The 22,931-nt window shown below is 41.9% G+C and overlaps 1 protein-coding gene and 1 long non-coding RNA gene across 2 annotated transcripts in view; one reads left to right on the forward strand and one right to left on the reverse strand.

The window, feature by feature from the left end:
* Positions 1–2,143: 2,143 nt before the first annotated feature.
* LOC138769997 (tetraspanin-4-like) overlaps positions 2,144–22,931 on the forward strand; it is a 72,442-nt gene continuing 51,654 nt past the window's right edge. Inside the window, exon 1 of the mRNA XM_069948806.1 lies at positions 2,144–2,471. The gene's annotated coding sequence lies outside the window, so the exon portion shown is untranslated. The remainder of the gene's footprint in view (positions 2,472–22,931) is intronic.
* Positions 5,485–22,931, reverse strand: part of LOC138769999 (uncharacterized) — a 50,616-nt gene continuing 33,169 nt past the window's right edge. The window contains exon 3 of the long non-coding RNA XR_011359371.1: positions 5,485–5,551. This is a non-coding gene — a long non-coding RNA (uncharacterized lncRNA). The remainder of the gene's footprint in view (positions 5,552–22,931) is intronic.

The raw sequence follows: 22,931 nt of genomic DNA on the forward strand, positions 1-22,931 counted from the left end.
GTACCATTGTACTCAGGAGAACCTGCGTTACAAATTTTGGGGTACTTTTTTTCTCTTGTTCCTCGTGAAATTGAGAAATTTCAAACTAAACGAACATATTATTGGAAGAATTCGAGTTTTTCATTTTTACTGTCTTCTTTTGAATACTTTCCTGTAATGCCTGTGGGGTCAAAATGCTCACCTCACACCAAGATGAATTCTTTGAGGGGTGCACTTTCCAAAATGGGGTGACTTATGGGGGGTTTTCTCTCCGCTGGCACTACAGGGGCACTGCAAACGCACCTGGCGCTCAGAAACTTCTTCAGCAAAATCTGCATTGGAAAAGCTAATTGGCGCTCCCTTCCTTCTGAGCCCCGCTGTGTGCCCAGTGGTTTATGCCCACATATGGGGTACCGTTGTACTCAAGAGAAGCTGCGTTACAAATTTTGGGGTGCTTTTTCTCTCATGTTCCTTTTGAAAATGAGAAACTTTAATCTAAACGTATATATTATTGGAAAATTTTAATTTTCCATTTTTTTACTGCCTAATTGTGAATACTTTCCTCCAGCCCCTGTAGGGTTAAAATGCTCATTATACCCCTAGATTAATTCTTTAAGGTGTGTAGTTTCCAAAATGGGGTCACTTATGGGGGTTTTCAGGATACCAGAGTTCTAAATCCATTTAAAAAAAGAACTGGTCCCTAAAAAAAAATCAGTTTTGGAAACTTTCACGAAAATGTGATAATTTGCTGATGAATTTCTAAGCCCCGTAACACCCTAAAAAAGTAAAATATGTTTACCAAATTATGCCAGAATAAAGAAGACATATTGGTAATGTGACTTAGTAATTAATTTATGTGCTACTACTTTCTTTTTTTAGAAGCAGAGAATTTCAAAGTTCTTAAAATGCAAATTTTTTAAAATTTTCATGATATTTTGATGTTTTTCACAAAAAACACACAAAGTAGTGACCAAATTTTGCCACTAACATAAAGTGCCATATGTGACGAAAAAACTGTCTCAGAATCGCTAGCATACGTTAAAGCATCACTGAGCTATAAGAGCATAAAGTGAGACAGGTCAGATTTTGAAAAGTTAGCCTGGTCATTAAGGCCCAAACTAGCTGCAGCACGAAGGGGTTAATGGTCCTTTTAGACGGAGCGATAATTCGCACGATCGCACGATTTTGAATGAACGATGTGTTTTTTATAACGATCAACGTTTAGACAGAACAATATATTGTTCGGAAAAATCGTTATTGAGATCGTTTTAAGATTGTTTCAGCCTATCTCACACATAGCGAACGACCCACAACGATTAGAGAACATTTTGAAAGATCACAATGAACAATTTCTCACTCGCCGCTTGATCGTTCGCTGTGTTTACACGAGCCGATTATCGCTCAAATGCGATCGTTTTCACGAAAATTTGAACGATAATCATTCTATGTAAACACACCATAAGTGTTCCCTTTATTTTTTTGAGCAGTGTTTATATGTATATATATATATATATATATATATATATATATATATATATATATATAATGCTCTTACGTACATCCAGCATTCTGTCATTACTGTAATATTAGCCTCCTGTGCACTGATAGGCAGAGCTGCAGTGTAAAGCATGGTGATACCAGAGCATTCCATTAGACTAGCTCTTTGCTTTGAGATTCACATACCCCCACAGGAGGCCTCGGGGTTAATCTTTTGCGCTTTAACATTACAGCTTTAGCCCCTCCAGCCGCCACTTGCTGTTCCATTAGATGTAAAATGTGATATTTTCTTAATGCAGAGTTTCCTCTTATTATTTCCTGATCATATTACTAAGTGTCCACAACCCAAACCAGATGTCACCAGACAATACACATTTCGACTTTAACATTTTTCCCTAAATAATCTTATATATTCCAGGAAGGAGCGTGCACCACACTGGTCTGAATGGCGTCCAAAACCGAAAAAAAAAATACCTTCAAAAAAGTGAACAAGGCAAAGCTCGGGGGACAGTTCTCGAATATTTCAGCTTGAGTCTCTTCCAAGTATGGAGAAAAGGTTGTTGTTGCTAAATAGAAATTCCTGCAGTGTGTGTGAAGTGGAAAAAAGTTTGGGCAAAACTTCTCGCCAGTATTAAAAATAGCCGCTCGCACACACACACACACATTGTCTGAATTAGCCAGCACCCCTTGTGCTGCTCCCATAGTGCCTACCCCCTCCCATTTCCTCCTGTAAGACCCTCACCTAACAACTCCCAATCACAGGATTAGTCCCAGCCCCTCTTTTTAGCAGTGCCACTACCCCTGCAGCCAGACACTGTGCTGAGCTGACTCTGGGGAACTACAGACACTCACAGCTTGCAACTGAAAGGGGATTACTGTATAGTTTATGGTGCTGTGGAGAAACACAGAGGAACAAGAATAACATCCTATCTGAGGAGTCCAGCCATCTCCGAGAGCCCATAGAGCCTTCCCCCCGTCTCTACATCCAGACAGAGGTAAGCCGCATCCATTGTTAACTTCGCTGGGAAGTCAGGCAGGGCTCCTTTAAAAAGTTGTACGGTTGTTCTGTACTGTAAGCGAGTCGTGTGTATTCCTAGCAGCATCTGTATAGAATCCAGTCTACAGCAATGTACAGAGAACCCAGGAGCTTACACTCTAAGCTGAAGTATTACAAACTTGGCATCTACTTAGAAGTTACACTAGCGCTTTCTCTTTTGGCTGTTAGTAGTTGAGTAGTTGGTTAAGATCTGTCTGTCGGTCTATCTATCTGCTGTATGTCTATCTATCTGCTGTCTACCAATCGATTAATCGTTCTGTCTGTCTGTCTATCGATCAATCGGTCTGTCTGAATCTATCAGCTATCTGTCTATCGATTGTTCAATCGATCTGTCTGTCTATCTATTGATCAATCATTCTGTCTATCTGCTGTCTGTCTGTCTATCTTTCTATCGATTGTTCAATCAATCGATCTGTCTGTCTGTTTATCAATCAATCGGTCTGTTTATGAATCTATCTGCTGTCTGTCTATTATCTATCTATCTATCCATCTTATATATATATTTTTTCATTCTACCATTCATTTTATTATATACAATTATACTATTTTATTATATACTATTATTATATATTAACATTATTATATACTATTTAAAGTGATCTGGTGAGCCTTTACCCCCCTCCATCTACCCATATATACACATGTATATTTGATTGACATGATAAATCTTTCCAATCACTGGCATATATAGCACAGAGGCAGATCATGGGGCCCTTGAATTGAAGAGGCCCAGAAGAATGTGGTTGCATCCAAGATTTTATTGTGGGACGAGGACCTTTTCCGACCCAACACCTTTACCCTGGAAAATGAGATGGGGCAAAAAAGTTCCCTTTCTCAAGTATTTATGGGGTAGGGTTATTAGGTGTACTAGCAGGGGGCTCTATTTTATGAGAGTTTTACACCCATATTAATAGTTATGAAAGTTAGTCTGGTGTAACATTTGCATTGTCCTAGATGAGTGCACCCCAACTTGTGCCTCTCTAGCTGGGCAAAACTACAACTCCCAGCATGCACTGACAGCCGAAGGCTGTCAGTGCATGCTGGGAGTTTTAGTTTTGCAACTACTGAAGACCTGGACAGGTTCTAGTTGGATCTTTACAGCTTCGACCACCAATTTCAGTGAACTCATCTTGATCATTGTGTCAGTGGTCTCCATAAGAACTTACTCCTTGAGTTACTGCTGGGTCCTATGGTTCCACAAGCCACATTTTTGCAGTAAAACCACAGCGCTGTGATGTGTTGTCTGCGGTCTTCTAGTGTGAGCGAGTTTACTAGCAGGTTAGGAACCGACTTCCCTTTTCTGACTGTCATTAAATAGACTGACATTTGGCCGGGCTCAACGCGCGAGTGGTGGATGCCAAGTGTCTGAAGAACACAAAGTTACTGGCTGCAGCTCCAAAGACATTTACAGCCCCAAATTCTGGAGTTTGTAAAGTTTCAAACGAGTCTCCATTGTTTTGTATCTTTTTTCTTGGTAATGCTCGGATCGTATAGAGGAAAGTAGTGGGACTTTTATTGACTGCACTGGGTGAGTGCACAAGCCTAGGCTGGGCACAGTTCTTGGCATTAGTAAGGCGGCATTGGGACGGTATTCTGTCCACCGCTGTGGGTTTTAGTATTTGCCAATTAAAACTTGGCAGGCGCTGAAACTATCAGAAGGTTTGGCAGGGTGTTCAGCTTCCTTACTGATACATGTAACACTACAGAGAACCGTCCGCCTTTACGCTGGCACTGGGCATTGAGCAGCAAAGTGTGATGTTTACTTATACGTTTACTTAGCTGGATGTGTAATGTCAGGGAAGATAAAGTATTGGCTTTGGGATATTTGGATATATTGGATTCAAGGATTGTATAGCTTATACTAACGTGGTCATAGGCTGGTTTGGTAGGTACGAAAATTAAGCTGCAATTCATGTTTCAAACTGCTGACACTGCTAGATATGTTAGGTCAAGGAGACACATGATACCTTTCATATATCTGTTTGTGCTTCTAGAATGTAGAAAATTTATTTTATATATAGTAAGAAGGGTCAAAGATGTTTTCCTGAGCTCCTTTGGTTTGGTAGGTAAAGTTTGTCTGTTTGCTGACGACACAAAACCTTTTTGACAGGTTACTGTTCATGATCATGTGGGCAAAATGTGATGTTAATGGGGCCATACAGGGGTGCCCTGTCTTTTCATGTCATAGGACAAAGAATGCCCACACCAAAAAGCTATGGCTACATGGCGGCCAAAATATTTGTGCGACTTACAGTTGCAGATTGTGGAGAAGTTGCAAGCAGGTTCCAGTTACATGAAACTTTAATCATGGTCGCAAAGTCACATGGGACGTGAGACCTGTGACCAAAAATCCCAAAAAACTTTGGGTGCAGTCACATTGTGTTGCAAGTTGTAACATGACCAAATTGACTATCATTGGATGCAACGTATGTCCTAGCCAGTTTAGCAATCTTAGGGTCCATCCCGGTTTGCATGATCTTATTGGTCGCATATGGTTTTCACCTACCAAGCTCCCTATGGACATATCCAGTACATAAAGACTGGTCAGTCGATCATTGTTGCAGCCATGGAGCCCAAAAACAAACCCCCCCCCCCCCCCGAAATGTTGTCCCTCCTAGCGAGTGGATATGTTTGCAGTCTTCTGCTGGAAAATAGGGTTTCCACCAAACTAGTCATCCATACTTTGCTGCATTGTTAAATCCTGCATTGTTTTTTTTGGAAGAAGAACTGATGTGTTTTCAACTAGATGGAACATCACTTTTTATGGGTGTTGGTGCAGCTGATTTTACAAGAAAACCACAGGACCAGTGACTAAGCATGTCAACTAATAAAACTGTCACTGGGATGGAAATACAGACACGGGGGAGGCGGGAGACGATCGGTAATGATTACTATTCCATGCACACACTCCCCTGGACTGGCCAGCGAGGTCCCCTGGTCTGCAGTGACATCATCTTGTTTCTCCAGCCGGCACTGTATACATCTTAAAGCCTGAGGCCTGAGTTCTCTGCATGTTTACTAGAATAGAAGAGAATAGCCAGTCAACTCCAATGCGGCAAAAGACAGCACATGGGAAAGCTGCAGATGTGTGCACGAGTAACACAAGAATGTCAAAGGTCACATTCAGATCAGACAGAAATAGCCGAACTTCACTTAAAGCCTAAGAATTTAGATTTGTTAATTTTTTTTTTTATATTTACCAAGAGCTCATTTTAACGTGTGCACTTCCTTGCCTATGTAATGGCCAGTCAGTGACTGTATTTTCTTCTGTCATATGAACCCTCACTAGAGCTTTTTGTCATCAATATATCCCCCTTCTCTTCAGAGAGAACATAAACTCTTGTCAGAAAGAGTTAATGGCTGGGCTTAGAAAAACATGGCCACTTTTTCACAGAAAAAGCACCACTCTTGTCCTCAGTTTGGATGTGGGGTTTTCCATCTCAGTTCCTTTAAAGCGAATCAGGCAGAATTGTAATACCACACACAATCTGAGGACAGGGGTGGCGCTGTTTTTGCAAGAAAGTAGCTCCTATCCAGCGATAGAAACATATAACCACTTTCTTCCAGGGACAGCACCACTCTTGTCTCCAGTCTGGGTGTAGGTTTTGCTACTCAGTAAATGGAGCAGGTAAACCGCACCTGAACTGGAGACAAGAGTGGTGTTGTCTCTGGAAGAAAGTGGCCATGTTTTTCTAATGCGGAATAACCCCTTTAAGGCCTTGTTACATGACCTGATAAAAAGCACCAGTCTCATTGATCGGTACTCGTTTAATGATCCTTAACATGGCTCCATTATCTTATTATTATGAGGATTGCTGGAACAGTCATAATTTCCTCATTGCGGCAACAATAATATTTCTTGCTACATTACCAATCCAGTCAGCCAATGAATTAGCGTTTTCTCATTAGATCATTGGCCCATTACATCGGTTATCAGGAACGAGCCTTCCTACATACACTTATTTGGCGGAGAATTGCCCAGTGTAAAAGGACCTATGTGTATGTGGCCACCTTTAGTTGTCCTTTGAGGAAAGATTTAAGGTGTCCCGCTGCTCTCTTGGGTAATGTAAGGTGATGTGATGCTTTATTATGACCTTAGAATTGGCAATGTAACCATACAATTAAAGAAATCAGATGTAGTTTTCATGGCTACCTTACAAGAACAAGAGATCATAAGTCTGTGAGTGAAGACGAACAAACGTTTTAGTGTTCCTGTTACCCTTTTAAATAGGAGAGACGTAGATAATCTTTGAGTTGGCGGGATTTTGGCAGCATTTATACATAGGGACCATAAAAAAAGATCGTGACCACACATTCCTTGGAAAACCCAGAGCTAAAAGCAAGGACTAGGTCAGAGAGCTTCCCACGTAGAGAACAGTGAAATCTTTCTGTTCTCTAAGACAAGCTTAGAATAGGACGAGTTGGTGGGAATGGGAGCTGAATGGTGAGAGGAAGGTATCCCCACCCTGGGGGGGGTCTTCCTTGCAGGAAAAACATGATACCGTATTGTGTTCAATCTGGACTCAAGGCTTCTCAATCCAGAGGTCAACAACTCAAAAGCCATTGAGTTTAGTAGTGTTCTAAGGCAATAGGGCATATGCATTATATAAGCTGAGCTTGCATGTGTTCTAAAATAGGTAGAAGGAAGAAAACCGATGCCAGACTCTTTTGCTGTTAGCTTACCTACCCAAGAACAAAAGGCTCCAAGAGTCAGGAGGCCGTCATACCCATTAGATGGTTAACCAACTCGTTGAAATTGATAGGCTTGGCCTATGCATGTCTATTGTGTATGGTCAGTGTTAGTAATATATTACACATGATTGCTGGAGAATAGCTAGGCTGTAAGCAGGATCATATGTGAAGCATATGTTTTCCATCAGACAGAGGGATCCTGAACACATCTGCCTGGCACCATGTCTCAGACCTGTGTTGTGTACTTACCATTAATGTCAGGGTTTTCCCCATGACCTCTCCATATCCTGTATGTCTGCTTAGTCACCACTTGTGTTCCCTGAATACAGTCAAGATTAAAGTCCCCACAACCCGGCAGCATCAACCAACACTATGTCCAAAGACAATATGTGGGCAGCTTACAGCAAACCTCCACTGGTATTCGGGGCAAGAAATTCACATATTTGATGTGGTCGCTTTGTGGTGTCAGTGTTCTTACTCGTGAACTCTATGGCCACTTCCGCTTTCTCATGTGAAAATAAATAGGGTTATATGCAGCTGCTGATAACTTTGTTATCCGGCACTGCACTTAAATGGTTAAGCAAGTGTGGGGCCCTTAGAGAAATGTATGGGACCCATACACAATGATGAAGAATTAAAACTTTTTTTCTAGAAGGAACTCTAAAACTATGAGAGTCCCTGGTGCCATTTTTTCCACCATTCATCCATTTCATCATAGAGTTCAAGCATTTGTTATTTCTCTTCTCTCTTTTTTTTTTAATTATAGGACTAAAGGGTGTTGTGACCCTTTGACCCTTTGTTTGCTCTTGTTTCTGAATAAAATGAATGAAGTAACCTGGGGAAGCTTCATGGGGAAGAGGATTGGCCTATAGGAGCCATGTGTCAAACTTTTTTTGTTTGAACTTGCCAATGCCGAGCCAAAAATGTATGGAATAAACAAGCATTTGTCTGAGATATCTAATGTCTATGGCCAGCTTAAGATCAATGGAGGTGCCAACTCTTAAACCTAGACGCCACCTAACTCAGGCTGATATTAGAGGCCCACCAGGTCCCCAAGGTGGTGGAGGCCCCAAGGCACATGTCCTTTTTGTACACCAGCCCTTTCCATTAGCAACATGGCAGCCATAACGTCTGAATCACTGATACGTTAACCCTTGACTGGGTAATTACCCCTTCAATATACTCCATAAGGAAAAATATAAATTTTCCTTTGTAAATTGTGGTCTCGAGCAGATGCTGATTTATTTCATGTCGTGGCGCAGTCTTCTACACAATATCCCACAAAACCCATTGAGGGCTGGTAAGATGACAATAAAATCTACATATCTGAAACAAAGCACAAATGAAGTTACACTTGTAATTCTTACTCCTGGATTACCAGAGGCCCTAAAGCAGTTACCGGTTGTGTAGAACATGAAGCATTGTCTGTCAGAAAGGCTTCCACCTAAAGCCTCGCTGGCTGCTGCACGCCTGAACGCCGAGGGGCCTTAGGTGGAAACGTTAAACTCACATCTGGAATTCACATGAATCAATCCACTTTTCAGCTTTTATTGAACACACGTGCTGCCAGCAGCGACTCCCTTGGCCAGTCAGTATGGAGCCGCATGAGCGCTAAGCTGCGTGCATTGTGTCTCATTCACCTCAGAGGCGCACAGATTTCCTGTTGCCTGTGGAGCCCCTGGGATCTCACTATTAGAGGTGTTCGCTGAGGCCTGTCCAGGTTGCCGCCACGTCCCACTTTATTTTTTATTACGGTGCTTTCAGCAAGTGCGAGGATCTCAGACATGGAACCGCTCACAAATGCAATTAGGGGAGAACCTGAGAATTTGACAGAAGATAAGAACCAAATGGCCCATGTGCTCTGCACTTTTTCCTATATAGTTCAAAACCATTTTCTCACTCTTTCTAGAAGGATAACAGCCGGTAATAAGGTCCTGTGTGTGAGCTGCATCTGAGTGATAGCTGGTGGATTGTTGGAAGCAGAACACAAACACGCCAATACTTTTTTTTTTTACTCATACACAATAGACTAAACTGGATCATTCCAATCAAAAGGATCATTGGGATATTTAACAAAAGGCATTGTAGCTGACCAGTGTTAGGGTCCTATTCCACGGGCCGATGGGGGCCCGATCAATAATGTAAACGAGCGCCGATCTGCTAGATCAGCGCTCGTTTACTGGGCCTATTACACGGCCCGATAATCGTTTAGCGAGGGCTGCAGGGACATAGTTACCGATGTCCTTGCAGCCCTTTTTTAAATACAATACTTTACCTAAACCTCTTTCGGGTCTTCTCCTGCGCTCCTTCTTCCTCCCGGTCCCGCACACAGCAGTAGCAGCTTTGGAGTGGCCTGTCTGAGCTGACAGACCGCTCAGCCAATCACTGGTCATTGTGGTCCTGGCGAGTGATTGGCTGAGCGGTCTATCAGCTCAGACAGGCCACTCCAAAGCTGCTACTGCACGCTGGACCGGAAGGAGGAAGGAGCGCAGGAGAAGACCCGAAAGAGGTTTAGGTAAAGTATTGTGTTTAAAAACAAGGGCTGCAAGGACATCCGTAACAATGTCCCTGCAGCCCTCGCTAAACGATTATCGGGCCGTGTAATGTTTAGGTAAAGTATTGTGCTTGTGGAATCGTCGGTCGCCCGCTGTGCATCGCTATTACACACAGCGATGCGTGGTTGGTGCGCAATGATTTTAGGTTTGAACCTAAATAAATGATCAGCCGATGACACAATCATCAGCTGATCGTTGTCTCTGTTACACAGAGCGATAACACTGGTCAACAGCCAAAAAGGTTCCGACATGAAAACAGTAGAACTTGTTTTTCATCAGTTTTTTGCGAAAAACGGATTAAAAAAAAAACAGATGCATTTGTGTGCATCCGTTTGGTCTGCTTTTCCATTGACTTCCATTATAAAAAAAAAACACTACTTTTGTGTCTGTTAAAAAAACTGATCCGTTTTTTTTTTTTATAATGGAAATCAATGGAAAAACGGATCAAAACGGATGCACAAAAATGCATCTGTTTTTTATCCGTTTTTTGAAAAAAAAACGGATGAAAAAAAACGGATTGCAAAACGCAGTGTGAACCTAGCCTAAGGTATCGGGGTAAATGGAACCCATCAATGCTTGCAGATTACTGTTGGACAGTTATCAGAGACAAACCCATGTATGAATACAAAAGACGTGTAAATGCACAGAGTAGCCATTGAATAAGGACCTACATTCCAGAGTTCAATAAACATTATTAATTTGTAAAAATTCTTAGATATGCCTGTAAATTGTAGTGGATTTCAGATAGAACTAAGTTTCCTATGAATACATTTCAAAGGTTTATGAACAGTAAACTTGCTTCCTTATGATTGCAGAAATAATAAATATGTCGGCTATTATACTGTATTCTATACAATTCACAATACAGTAACATGAGAACTCTTCCGTATCATAGAAACTAGAGCCAATTAACATTTTTCCTTGTGATATTTGAATTCAGCACATAAAAATCATTAAGAAATGGAAAATTTTATCTCTGAACCAAACAACTTTTGAAAATTTGCTGACCAGTGTAATCGGCCGAATTGGGCCGTTTCGGACGATTATCGTTCCGTGTAATAGTACCATTTAGACTGTCGCCTGGTTGCCTGGAAAGATATTGGCATTTGCCTAGAGATGAGCGGAGCTTCATTCAGCTTTGTACATAGCAGAACGATTGCCTTTTGAATCCCGGTGGCTTCCCGCTCCATGGAAAAGGTGGGACAACCCAAAGACCTCCTGGAACACATGGCTACAGTGATAGGCTGCATCCATGTTTTCCAGGGCTTTATCCATTCAGCTAATCTTATGTCTGCACCTGTTCAGACCTCAGTGTGGTCCTCTGCCAGTAAAGTATGGTCGAGACTGCGGTTTTATCCATGATTCAGTGTGCATATTTCCTACTAGTCTGAACTCTGTCTGATTACAGCACTTGCTGTGTGGAAATTGACAGGTTTCACCACACCCATCTGGTTTCTTATGCCAGCCCTAGAGGGGCTGCATAAGAAATGATGATTTAGACTGAGCAGTAATGGAAAATTGCCTTCTCCACTTTCCCCCCTCCTTGCCAGTCTGTGTTCTGTGTGGTCTGGATGTCAGAGGGATGGACCGAGACTCTTGTGCTCATGGACATGGCTTGCGATAATCACTTGTAGCTTAAGCTGACAATTCATATTGGTTTGCATTTCTGACCTATTCGCCTTCTAACCTTAGTATTTGCCTGCTGTTCTGCTGTACCATTCTATCTCCGGTATCTGCCTGACTTCACCTACCTAATGAAGGAAACATCTCTCAGTTGTCGCTGACTGCCTAGGGTCAGGCTGGCAGGGACAGTCCTGGGGGGCCAAGCGCTGCCGATCACATGGTCTGTCTGGCCATGTGTTCCATCCAGGTCCCAGGTTCCCTTATAATATCTTTTCGAGAGCAAAAAGATTAAGCAGTTGAAATCCTCCTCTCCATCGACTTCATCTGTCAAAGACTTTTTCTAATGTGCATGGGGTCTGAGGTTGGCTGCATTCTTTTATTTATATCATTAGAGATTAATTGATTATTTGGGAGGCGAGAAATTGCTGGTTGAATCTACATAGCAAGTGAATGGTGTCACAGAGAGAAGAGGATAGAGAACAATAAGACTCAGGAAAATGTTAGGTCACTTGTTATCAGGGGAAGCCTCTTTTAAAAACAGACAGCTTTCCTTGAAGCCAGGCATTAGATCTTGACATAAGTGGATGCAATTTTTCCTGTACATTTTATACACGTACTAGTAACCCTTTACTGACTGTACTATAATACAAAGTTTTTGTTAATGAGACCCAGTTGAGCTTGGCTAATTCATTCTTGTTGGTAAACATGTACATTGCATTTTGGATAACAAGACTTAGAGGGGCTATTACAAAAACATGGCTGCTTCCTTCCAGAAACAGCGCCACTTCTGTTCTCAGTTTGGGTGTGGGGTTTGGAGCTCAATTTCATTAAAGTGAGTGGATCTGAATGTAATACCAAACACAACCTGAGGACAGGGGTGGTGCTGTTTTTACTTAATCAGGCTGGTGACGGCATGATAACAAGTGCTGACCTAGATAATGAACGTTACATGGTTCAATCGCTTACAAACAATCGCTGGAACATTTTATGGATGAATCTGGAAGAAGTTGTCTGACATTCTAACATCTTTCAAATACACCCCAAAGAATATAATAAAACAGTCTGTAATATACCTACTAGGGATGGTCCGAACTCTCAGAGGTTCGGGTTCGTATAAACCCAAATGCTCGGCATCAGATTCCCGCTGTCTGCCCGCTCCGTGGGATACAGGGATACTGCCTATGGCTATGGCTGTATCCCAGTTTTCCAGGTGGTCCTTCCGCTGGATCCGCCTGCTGCACGGAGCGGGCAGACAGCGGGAATCATTACTAAGAGTTCGGGTACGTACGAACCCGAACCGAACTCGGTTCGGACCATCCCTAATACCTACCTCTAAAATTGTCACTGTCATTTGGGAAAACTTTTGACATGTCATAGAGACATGTCAAAAGTTTTGATTGGCCTGGGTCTCAGTGTTCAGACCTGTACCAATCAGGAGAACGAGCGGGAGAGAAAGCGCTGCAGCACATCCTCGCCCTGCTGTGTGTTAGAAAAAAAAGTCAGCTCATAATGGAAGTCTAAGGAACCCCCTTTTTTTTTTCTTACACAGATTCGGTAGAGGACGTGTTGCTGCGTGGTCCTCTCCTTGCTCATTCTCCCTATCAGTACGGGCCTGAACACTGAGACCTGGAAAACTTTTAACATGTTTCTATGATATATCAAAAGTTTTCCCAAATGACAGTGACACTTAAGACTCACCACACCATTTGCTTATGGTCTGTTCTGGGCTTGGTTATATGACATCCATTGTGACACACCACTGTGCAGCCATATTGTCCCATGTTACTTCAATATGGTGAACGTCAATGTGGACTGCAGTGATGTGACACCATGGCCATGTGGATGTCCTTGTGTATGCTAGGGGATGAGCGCAACTCGAACATGCTCAATTCTGATTGTTCAACATTTCATCATCAGTGGCTGAAGAAGGTCAATGCAGTCTTTGGGAGTCCTATAGCTCTATCCTTGTTTTTCTGGATTCCCAAGGGATGCATTCAATAGCAGAAAGTTCTAGTTGCGTTCATGTCTACTGATAAAGCTTGTCACCTTGGGTTAAAAAAGACAGATGTGGTGTAGTGTAATGTCCAATGTTTGCCACCAGGACATCTGAGGTGGGATTTGGGCACCTCCAATAGACAGTCTGATGTTGGGTTCTCACCATCATGTACTCTATGTTGTTTGAACAACTAGGCCTGAGGGGCTTAGAGGGCTCAATGCCATATGAGAAGACACTAGTAATGGCCCATGGTGGGTGGGGGCCCTGTTTCAGGTTTGCATTGAGACCCAGGAGCTTCACATTACACCTCTGGATAGAATGTTATAGCACATGGTGAGATGCTACACCATATGTGTACGAATGAGGCCTAAACAGTACAGTAAAGAACTAAAAGCCTGGGTCCTACCATATAAGTAAAGGTTGTTCAGCCTTAAATGCCAGAACAGAAGGATTAGGCCCCCTCCCCTCGTGTGCCTTGGAGCAGGGATTCTCTCCAGTCCTCTGGCATTCAGTCCAGAAGAACTAACATCTGGGTTGCATTACGTCGGGCTGTTTGGGCTTCTCGCTTCACTCCTTTTCTAATAATATCACTAAGAAAGCCCTAAAGTGTACAAACAATTGATGAAAAACATGCAACTTGCTTAAAATAGGAAAAGAATGCTAAGTAGCATCCCATTGGATGGCGCTGACTTCACAAGACAAGAACTTGGTTGCTCATTGCTCAGCGGGATTGGGGAAAAATATTTTTTTTAAATTAGGATTGACTAATTCTGAAAGAAATGTTTTAATGTTTTTTTTTGTAGATAATGATTATTAATAAAAGAGTAATTCCACATGTGGATGCAGCCTGACTGTCTACGAGGAGATTCCGTGAGACATCTTAAAGCTGATTAAGAGTACAAGAGAGTGGACTGTATTTAAAGGGGTTGTGCATGTCAGCACCCATGAGAGATTTTTGAGATTCAACATTGACTGAATCTAAAGAGCGATAGAAAATATCCAACTTTTCACAACAAGGATCAGCCTATGATTTATAACATAAACTCTGGTGTCTGTGAATAAGACAGAAGATCTAAATCCTACAAACAGATTATCCAAAGCCACTATAATTCTCCCCTGCAGGCTGCCTTAAAGTGTACCTGTCATTTGAACAAACATCTGACGTATTATAGCCACATGACAGACGTTTGTATTGGTGGGGGTCCGGGGGGTGACCCCTGCCGATCACTAGAACAAAGGGGCAGAAGCGCTTAGCAGTGCTCGCTCTGCTCCTTCATCTCTGCTCTCGGCAGAGGTCTCAGCACCCGGACCCCCACTGAGACACTTCTGACATGTCTGGCTATAGCATGTCAGAAGTTTGTTCCAAGGACAGCCATGCTTAAATTAGCCTTCTTCTCTTATTTAAGGCCTGTGTGAGCTATCCTCCAAGGTTCCCCCCCGCTTGTCCACATTCTGAACTAGTGTATAACCTTTCTCCCTCTTTGTTACTGTCTGTACATTAACATTGTATTTATATAGCTACCAACATGCCGAAATCAGGATATTTAGGCCCCACCATCGAATGCCTGATATACAGTTAGGGCCAGAAATATTTGGACAGTGACACAAGTTTTGTTATTTTAGCTGTTTACAAAAACATGTTCAGAAATACAATTATATATATAATATGGGCTGAAAGTGCACACTCCCAGCTGCAATATGAGAGTTTCCACATCCAAATCGGAGAAAGGGTTTAGGAATCATAGCTCTGTAATGCACAGCCTCCTCTTTTTCAAGGGACCAAAAGTAATTGGACAATGGACTCTAAGGGCTGCAATTAACTCTGAAGGCGTCTCCCTCGCTAACCTGTAATCAATGAAGTAGGTAAAAGGTCTGGGGTTGATTCCAGGTGTGTGGTTTTGCATTTGGAAGCTGTTGCTGTGACCAGACAACATGCGGTCAAAGGAACTCTAATGTGAACTCTGAGGTGAAGCAGAACATCCTGAGGCTGAAAAAAAAGAAAAAAATCCATCAGAGAGATAGCAGACATGAGAGATAGCGGACAAGCTTGGAGTAGCAAAATCAACAGTCGGGTACATTCTGAGAAAAAAGGAATTGACTGGTGAGCTTGGGAACTCAAAAAGGCCTGGGCGTCCACGGAAGACAACAGTAGTGGATGATCGCCGCACACTTTGGTGAAGAAGAACCCGTTCACAACATCAACTGAAGTCCAGAACACTCTCAGGGAAGTAGGTGGATCTGTCTCTAAGTCAACAGTAAAGAGAAGACTCCATGAAAGTAAATACAAAGGGTTCACATCTAGATGGAAACCATTTATCAATTCCAAAAATAGACAGGCCAGAGTTACATTTGCCGAAAAACACCTCAAGAAGCCAGCTCAGTTCTGGAAAACTATTCTATGGACAGATGAGACAAAGATCAACCTGTACCAGAATGATGGGAAGAAAAAAGTTTGGAGAAGAAAGGGAACGGCACATGATCCAAGGCACACCACATCCTCTGTAAAACATGGTTGAGGCAACGTGATGGCATGGGCATGCATGGCTTTCAATGGCGCTGGGTCACTTGTGTTTATTGATGACATAACAGCAGACAAGAGTAGCCGGATGAATTCTGAAGTGTACCGGGATATACTTTCAGCCCAGATTCAGCCAAATGCTGCAAAGTTGATCGGACGGCGCTTCATAGTACAGATGGACAATGACCCCAAGCATACAGCCAAAGCTACCCAGGAGTTCATGAGTGCAAAAAGGTGGAACATTCTGCAATGGCCAAGTCAATCACCAGATCTTAACCCAATTGAGCATGCATTTCACTTGCTCAGATCCAGACTTAAGACCCACAAACAAGCAAGACCTGAAGGCTGCAGCTGTAAAGGCCTGGCAAAGCATTAAGAAGGAGGAAACCCAGCGTTTGGTGATGTCCATGGGTTCCAGACTTAAGGCAGTGATTGCCTCCAAAGGATTCGCAACAAAATATTGGAAAAAAAAAAATATTTAGTTTGGGTTATGTTTATTTGTCCAATTACTTTTGAGCTCCTAAAATGTGGAGTGTTTGTAAAGAAATGTGTACAATTCCTTCATTTTCTATCAGATATTTTTGTTCAACCCTTCAAATTAAACGTTACAATCTGCACTTGAATTCTGTTGTAGAGGTTTCATTTCAAATCCAATGCGGTGGCATGCAGAGCCCAACTCGCGAAAATTGTGTCACTGTCCAAATATTTCTGGCCCTAACTGTATACCTGGGGCCCACTTTTGGGTAAAATTCAGATAAACCCTGCCCCTTATATGGGCTGTTTTTGGGGGGCTGATATTTACACACAGAATTATATCAATAACAAGAACCTCCTACTTACTATTTAGCCCTATAGCAAAATCTGTAATAAGGTCAACACCATGCGCCATTTATAATACCAGTGTTGCAGTGGAAAACTTCAAATAAAAGGGTCAGAAGTGACTATCCCCCTTCAGTCCCTCATTACCCCCTATACATTGGTTTCCTAAAAGTATTCTAAGGACAGTCTACTTATAATATCCATGGCGCTCCTCGCACACATCTCTCCGCCTTTAACGGCAGCGCCTTCATTTTACTTCATAGTAAAACAAGTTAATAGATTTCCAACATAAACACTGTTTTCTCTGGGAGAGTCTTGTCTAAAAAAAAAGAAATAATGAAATAAAGAAGTCAGGCGAGACGCTGCTATAAAATCCTCCCGGGTAAATTTATTGGCTCTTGGTAAAAACAAAATAAAGATGACTGTCTAGTTTTATTGTATCTCCTTTGTTCGGGAGATGGGTCAGAAATCGTATATATGTATATATCACCAGGAAGAGAAGACAATAGGCCAGAGAAGCCATACACAATGGAAACTGCCAACATTAAAGAGAAGATAAAATATTTATGGGGTCCCATAGTAAAAACGGAATGAGGGCCACACTTAGTAATGACTACCCCAATGACAATTTTGGGAAATAGGGAATGGCTATTATACGCAATGATGTATATCAGTGCTCATTGTAAACTACAACCCTAATATATAAGGTTGTGAAACAGACCATTTGGACCATCTAGATTTGTAAATTACTTCTATTAAAAAAAAAACAACCTCTAGTCTTCCAGTACTTATCAGCTGCTGTATGTCCTGCAGGAAGCGTTGTATTCTTTCCAGTCTGACACAGTGCTCTCTGCTGCCACCTCTGTCCATGTAAGGAACTGTTCAGAGCAGGAGATGTTTTCTGTAGGGATTTGCTGCTGCTCTGGACAGTTGTTGACATAGACAGAGGTGGCAAACGGAAAGAATACACCACTTAATGCAGGACATACATCAGTTGATAAGTACTGGAAGGCTTGAGATTTTTTTTTTATAGAAGTCATTTACAAATCTGTATAACTTTCTGACACCAGTTGATTTACAATTTTTTTTCCCTCCGGAGCACCCCTTTAAATGATTATTTTCTCCCAGCTTCACAAAGGTTGGATCTTAATACAAGATGGAAATAAGGAAAGAGCGCAGAAGAGGAGGAAAGGAAGTAATCTTTAAGTTATTTATTCGTCATATACATTCCTTATCCATGGCCAACATATGTTTTATTATCTACGGAATTTTTCTTGGTCCCAAGAGAGCAATATTTCATAGACCATGTGTTGTTTTATGCTCCATATAACTTTTAATGTCTTTGGTGGTGTTACAGCCTTAAAGTCTAGGTACTTACTTCTAAAAAATATATAGTGTAAAATCCTATGGGATTAGTCTGGTCTCTAGATTTAAAGGTGTTTTTTTTTTGACAAATATGAATGATGTTCTATGCACAGGACAGGCCATCAATTGTCCATCAAGGGGATTCTGACACCGGGACCTCTACACGTCAGCTTTTCACCTCCCACCATGGTCCAGAACTTTACCTTATGTCTATTAGTGAGCAATGCTGATCCCATCTACAAGGAGGATCAGCATTTAATTAGGCTGTTTAATATCTTTCGCCTAATATCTTTCCTACAGCCATGAAGGTTCTGAATGAGGTTTGCTCAGTAACTGGGGTAAAAGTGTCATCCTAATTTTCAAGATAGTTTTACCACTGATCCATTTGTAACTAATCCTGAGAACTTTTATCTTCAGTCATACTTTTCCATCTGGTGACTTCCTTGCCCTGTGGCTATAGGTGGTGAAGAGCGGCTTTAATCCACATTTGCTGCTTATGGTCAGGCAGATTTTTCCACCTCCTCCCATTACAGTTCCTCGGGGTCAGCAAGCATTCTTACCATGTAGGACAACCATCATAGGCAGACATGGAGAACCTTTGGCCCTCCAGTTGTTGCAAAACTACTTCATGCCTGGACAGCTGAATCTAAAGCCAAAGGCTAAGAAGAAAATGATCAGGATTGTTGGATTTCAACTGCTCGATCATTTTGCTCTTAGGGAGAAAAGTCTGCACGCTTGGCCTGGCTGGATGTGCATGGGAGAGATGGATTGTTAGGCTAGGTTCTCACTGCGTTTTTGCGATCCGTTTTTTCCATCTGTTTTTTGCAAAAAAAAACGGATGCATTTGTGTGCATCCGTTTTTCCAATGGCTTCCATTATAAAAAAAATGGATCAAAACGGATCTTTTTTTTTTTGACGGACACAAAAGTAGTGTCAACACTACTTTTGTGTCCGTTAAAAACGGATCCATTTCGATCGGTTGGTTTTTATAATGGAAGTCAATGAAAAAACGGATGCACACAAATGCATCCGTTTTTTATCAAATTTTCATCCATTTTAAAACGCAGTGTGAACCTAGCCTTAGACTGACAACTACCTATGACTAGGTTATGGCCAACTTATTCATCAGCGTCTGGAGATAGATAGATAGATAGATAGATAGGAGATAGAGAGATGGGAGATAGATAGATAGCAGATATATATATATATATATATATATATATATATATATATATATATATATATATTAAACATATCTATATGATCCTATTACCCAATAGTGCCATTTTTTGGCTTTTGTTTTGGCACTATACATCTCTTTTTTATTTATTTTTTTTGCTTATGGAATGTTACATCTTTTCTTTTACATTCGGTCTTATGCTGGGAAGCTAGAAACTGTCTATTCCTTCTGACCATTTTTCTGTTTTGTTTTCATCACAATTGGAGACAAAGCTTTTGTCGCTAGCCATATTACTTTCTGCACAGTGTCTACACCATGCATGCGCTGCTGTTATAAGCTCCAATACACAAAGTGTCATCTGCTTTTAAAGCACTTTTGGCCTTTTGATGATTACTTTGCCTTCCCAGCTTTCGAGATGCTGCAGTGTGCCTTTAGGTGCTCGTGTTTCTTGCATACCAATTGTTCACATTTCCCTTAGCTGACTTTTTAGATTTAGTTACATCTTGTGGTTATAATGCAGATTCTGCTCCATAGAAGATATTCATAGAAACAATCCTGACTCCCATTTGTTTAATGTTGAGAATGTTCCGGAAACCTAAATCCATTTGTCTTACTAGTTATCTTTTCCAAGAGGGCATTTTCTTTCCTCTGGGAGTTTTACTTTCATGTGTATAGTTATAGAGTCTATGAAAATGTTGTGCTTAGAAATATAACTTGAAGCTCCTGGGTCCTAGTGCAAAATCTGTAATGGAGCCCCCCATATACTAGGTGCCCTTTATAATACTGGGATCTTCTTATATGATAAAGGAAACGTTAGGCCCCCTCTGGCACCAGGGTCCAGGTGTGACTGCTGCCTCCCTGCCTCAGAACCCCCAATATTGTGTTAGTTCTTTTCTGTATATACAGTATTTGGCATCTTTTCAGTTATCTCTATGAGGGAATTGGTGGGTGTCCAGCTGATGGGATGTTCACCGATTACAAGAACGGGAGTCCCCTGTCTAAATAGAATAGTATAGTAAGTGTGATTGAAACTTGGCAGGAGTAATGAAGGTAGCCGAGCACTGTACTCGAGCCACTGTCTCTTTAGTCAATGGGGTACTGCTGCTGGGAACCTAAAGATCTTAAGGGCTGGTGTAGACCATCAATATTGGTGGGGTCCCCTGTCTAAATAGAATAGTTGTCGAGTAAGTGTGATTGAAACTTGGTGGGAGTGATGAGGGTAGCCAAGCACTGTACTAAAGCCATCGTACTAAAGCCATCGTCTCTTTAGTCAATAGGGGTACTGCTGCTGGGAACCTAAAGATCTCAAGGGCTGGTGTAGACCATCAATATTGGTGGGGTCCTCTGTCTGAATAGAATACTTATTGAGTAAGTGTGATTGAGACTTGGTGGGAGTAATGAAGATAGCCGAGCACTGTACTCGAGCCACTGTCTCTTAAGTCAATAGGGGTACTGCTGCTGGGAACCTAAAGATCTTAAGGGCTGGTGTAGACCATCAATATTGGTGGGGTCCCCAGTCTGAATAGAATAGTTATCAAGTAAGTGTGATTGAAACTTGGTGGGAGTGATGAAGGTAGCCGAGCACTGTACTCGAGCCATCGTCTCTTTAGTCAATAGGGGTACTGCTGCTGGGAACCTAAACATCTCAAGGGCTGGTGTAGACCATCAATATTGGTGGGGTACCCTGTCTGAATAGAATAGTTGTTGAGTAAGTTTGATTGAAACTTGGTGGGAGTGATGAAGGTAGCCGAGCACTGTACTCGAGCCATCGTCTCTTTAATGAATAGGGGTACTGCTGCTGGGAACCTAAAGATCTTAAGGGCTGGTGTAGACCATCAATATTGGTGGGGTCCCCTGTCTGAATAGAATAGTTATCGAGTGTGATTGAGACTTGGTGGCAGTAATGAAGGTAGCCGAGCACTGTACTCGAGCCATTGGCTCTCTAGTCAATAGGAGTACTGCTGCTGGGAACCTAAAGATCCCAAGGGCTGGTGTGGACCATCAATAGAGAAGAGGGCATGCAGTTTTCTATCTGTCATGTTCTCAGATTCTGTTGGGTACGAGGGAAAAGGCCATTACTGATCACACTATTATGCGATAGACTACTGCCTAGATGCAGCAACTAGAGAGAGTTAAATGACCCGCTCAGCTCTGCTCCATCCACACCTCTGTAAGCTTTCCTACCATACAGGACTGTTATGTGTTCCGCTCTGTAAATCCCACTAGTGTGGATGTCATTCACAAGCAAAGACCCAGATCCTGCAAAGGTGGATTTATGGACATTAATATAACATATATTACAGCGGCTGCAGGCACTGCTACTAATCCCATAATCCACATCTGAATGGAAATGCTTTTTGTCTTTCCAGGCTGCTAGTGACAGAGCGCCAGGCTGCGTTGGCACAGAGGAGATAGCATCGCTCCCAGCCACCCCTCCCTGCTCCCAGGGTTAGCCCCGGGCAACTGACAAGGGGACAGGCCAGGGAAATATGTGCCGCACAGGAAGCATTGCTGAGGTCTGGGAAGTGACTGCAGTCCGTCATGTCACAGAGCCATTGTTCCCCCATCATGTCTGCTTGTAGATGTCAGCAGTCGCTCAGGGGACAGCTTTTTTTTCTGTCTCTGGTTGATTGTCGCTCTGGTTTACATATCCATTCAGATCACGTTCCTGGTGAACAGCTGTATGTTCTGTGGTGACATTTATACACAGGGTTTAGCTCGAGGGACCAAATGAAACAATGGTGGTCTATGAAATGGGTGAAACGCGTCGGTTACGAGATATTGTGGAACTGCCATATAGGTAATTTCCCTTGCAGTTCCTAAAACTGAACTGGCAGTTCCTTAGAATTTATTTTGTAAAGGAATTGTCTACCATAATGCTCATAATACAGGGGATTTCTGAAACATTCATATAGATGGCCTAAACTTAGGATATGTACAGTAGTAAGAAGCAGAAGGGTAAGCGTGTCCATAGTCCACAACAGTAAATAACTCACTAGGTGGATTAAAGAGGCTCATTTTAGTTGGTTACACTATTGTAGGGGCCAAACAGATAATACATCTCAATACCCGCCAGGTGCCACCCCCTATTAGGAGAAAATCAATTATATTTTTATGGAGAACACACAGCAGAGAATACAAGTACATAGGGAATACACATCAAGGCTCGACCAGACTTCAGAGGGTTAAAAATATTTCATTACTCACATAAAACCAATGCGTTTTAGGCTCTGCAAGCCCTTTCTTTAAGCATAGCTTGTTTTTTGTAGGACAAAATATTTATTTGTCAGAAATTGGAGTAGGTAAAGGGAACTTAATAATGGTGGGATGTATGAAAAAAAAATTCTAAACAAATTTATTATGTTTTTTATTTCTTTTGAAGCAATGTTTGATTCAATTTTTTCCTGGTCTTGTTAGGGAACGTTTCAACTTAAATGTTATCGCTGAAATCATGGCCCACATACAATGACCAAAAAACATATTCTTACATAAAGCCGTATAAATTCCCATACAGTATACAGTACTGAATCTTAACATTTGAGTCCTAAATAATCAGACCTCTAATTTCCTCCCTGCAACGTCCCAAAAATTACATAAGAATGCCCTTTGTGGGCAAATTAACATAACCCGTCCCATGTGTGATCCAGTGA

This window comes from Dendropsophus ebraccatus, chromosome 12, assembly GCF_027789765.1.
Source record: "Dendropsophus ebraccatus isolate aDenEbr1 chromosome 12, aDenEbr1.pat, whole genome shotgun sequence".
In the NCBI taxonomy this organism is placed as follows: Eukaryota; Metazoa; Chordata; class Amphibia; order Anura; family Hylidae; genus Dendropsophus; species Dendropsophus ebraccatus.